At 38.3% G+C, this 2496-nt stretch overlaps 1 protein-coding gene across 1 annotated transcript in view; it reads left to right on the top strand.

Annotated features, from left to right (window-relative positions):
• The window catches only part of MTHFD1L (methylenetetrahydrofolate dehydrogenase (NADP+ dependent) 1-like), a 157618-nt gene that overhangs the window by 65549 nt on the left and 89573 nt on the right, over window positions 1–2496 (top strand). The window lies entirely within an intron of this gene.

The raw sequence follows: 2496 nt of genomic DNA on the forward strand, positions 1-2496 counted from the left end.
TCAGCCAAATCAGGGGTCAGATGTCCCTGAGCCAGTGCAGAGGCACAGCAGAGGGAAGGTGGTAGAAGAAAGAGTAAGACTGCCTTATTTTGTTGGCAGTGAGCCATTAGGTTGGTCCAGCTGCATTGTAAAACCTCACCATGAGGCCCTCACGTTCCCATGAAAGTATGTGGGTGGGTGGACTCTTTTTATATTAAGAATTCAGCCTGCACAAGCAATGATAGACACATAGAACTTACTGTTACGGTCGCAGGCAAAATAAACTTGTGGCTGAACGGTGAACTAGTTTTTATAAAAATTGTTGTGTGTGTTTAACTTTAGAATTAAGAAAATGAAAAGGGTGTTGCTACTTTGTAGTAGTAACGCCTTTGCACTGCTGCAGCCATTCTCTTCTGTGTCCTGAACACCCAGGTTGGCTTACGTTAATCCTAAAGTTGAACTTTTGAGTACCTGTGGAACAATGCTTTTGCAGAAGTGAAACATGAGGTTTCTTATGCTAGCACCCATAAACTAGCAGAGAAACACATACGTATATGCTTATGTCATACCTACATATTGCTGTAAATTATATAAAGAGAACCAAATTACTTGAAAGTACTGTTTCTATTTAAATTCACTGGTAATCATAGAAAGGATGGGGAAGTTGTTTGCATTGCTATAGAACGTATATACTTTTTGTTATGATACGAATCAAGCTATATATTTACAGATAGAGAATAGAAAAGTTTCTTATACAAAGTTGTTGACTAGTGAACAAGCAGATAGAGGGATATCTTCTCACAGAAATCTTAAAAAGTAACAAAAATTAATACCAATAAAAAATAAAGGACTAAAACCTATTGTAGATCATACTGACTTTGAAAATAAAACCCTAAAGAAATACGTCACTTTGGTATTCTCTGAATAACAAGAAGGTTGAACAGGTAGAAATTCTCTTTATGTATATCCCATTATCTTGAGGGCTCTCTTCTTTTTAAAGAATATTTATTGATTTTCTATTTTCTTATTTTTGCTTGTTCATATTTGTAGAAGTAAGTTTCTGATCTCCCTAGACATTCTGTGCCTAGAAGAAACGTTCTCCATCCTTTTTGTTCTTGTTTTTGTTTTTTTTTTTAAGTGGAGCAGCAAAGTGCACACAATGATCTTTAGATCTTTGTTTAGGGTATTATTAACAGCATTAGTTCCTAGAGCCGGTTTTGCTAACCTCCGCCCTTCTGATTCAATATAATTTGCAAAGATTGTTGGACATTTGCGTGTAATATTTTGTTAACAAGAGCATTCTTGGGAAAAGTTTGATTCAGTGTTCTGCTCTCACTTCTTATGTTTAGGTAGGAGTAACTAGGGAAATGCTGACCTGTGTAAGAAAATAAAGCATTGCAGTTAAGGTGGTGAAACATGAGGTTTTCAAGGTAGTCTGGGCATGTGTTGTGTGTTTGTGTTTCCTTTTTTAAATGCATGATCATGTCAAGGAAAAGGGTTGTTTCCTCCAGTGTTACTGTTGTACAGCTAAAGGGTCTGTTCATTTCCCTTTAATAGTCAAACATCCATTCAAAGTAAGAACATTTTGCATTCTGAATCATTTATTTAATGATAATAGAATCTGTATTTCGTTAAGCCATATTTGTTGTTATATGGGTTTGTGGAATGAAGAGCAAAAGCATTTAGGGTAGCTAACATTTTTCATAGGCTGGATGAAGTGACTTTGTTTCTGCAGTGAGCAATCTTTTCAAGTGGGAAGTCTGTTTTGTATCATCTGAATGGAAGTAGGTTGGCGGCAGTCTTGAGTCTTGATCCAGGTTTTGGAGCCCAAAAAGTATCGCTTTGGGTTTGGATTCCCCTCCATTCAGTGTTTCCCTCAGGCACTGAGAGCATATCCTTGCATTTCATGCTTTTTTTTTGGTCTTATGCACCTGTTTGTCTTTAACACTCCTTTTTGCTTTGTTTGTCTTTGGCCCCAGTTTCTCTGTTGGGAGACAAAGCAGCGTAGCTGCAATAGAGGAAAACCTTTGTGTGTTGCCAGCTAAAGGCTCTCGTTCAGATTTCATTCTACAGAACACAAATCCCCGTGAAACTGGCTTCAAAATGAGACTGCTTTTGCTCTGCTGAGCGAAGAACTTCAGCGTGATTTTTAGATCCTTGTTAGATTATTAAAAGCAATAGTTCCTAGAGTGGCCTACTTAAATAAACTTTGCAGGTAGTCACAAGTGTAAGTGGTTGTTCTAATGGTGGTAATTATGTGAGCTTTATGTTTTTAAAAAATACATTGTTTCTGGTAGCAAGCTCAGAGCACAGGGGCAGAGAAAACATGTAGCGCTTGCTGGTTTATTAAACGCTGTCCTATCGTACCCTACACAACTGAAGTCTAAAATGACAGCTACAAAGTGTTCGCCAGTCCGCATTGAGGTGAGGTCCGTACAGGCAGAGAGCCCAGTGCCTTGTGAAGCTCCACAGCAAAGGAGTTGGCAAGAAACCGCCGCGTTCTGCTCAGTGTGGTGT

Source organism: Pygoscelis adeliae, unplaced genomic scaffold (assembly GCF_000699105.1).
Source record: "Pygoscelis adeliae isolate BGI_AS28 unplaced genomic scaffold, ASM69910v1 Scaffold105, whole genome shotgun sequence".
Lineage (NCBI taxonomy): Eukaryota > Metazoa > Chordata > Aves > Sphenisciformes > Spheniscidae > Pygoscelis > Pygoscelis adeliae.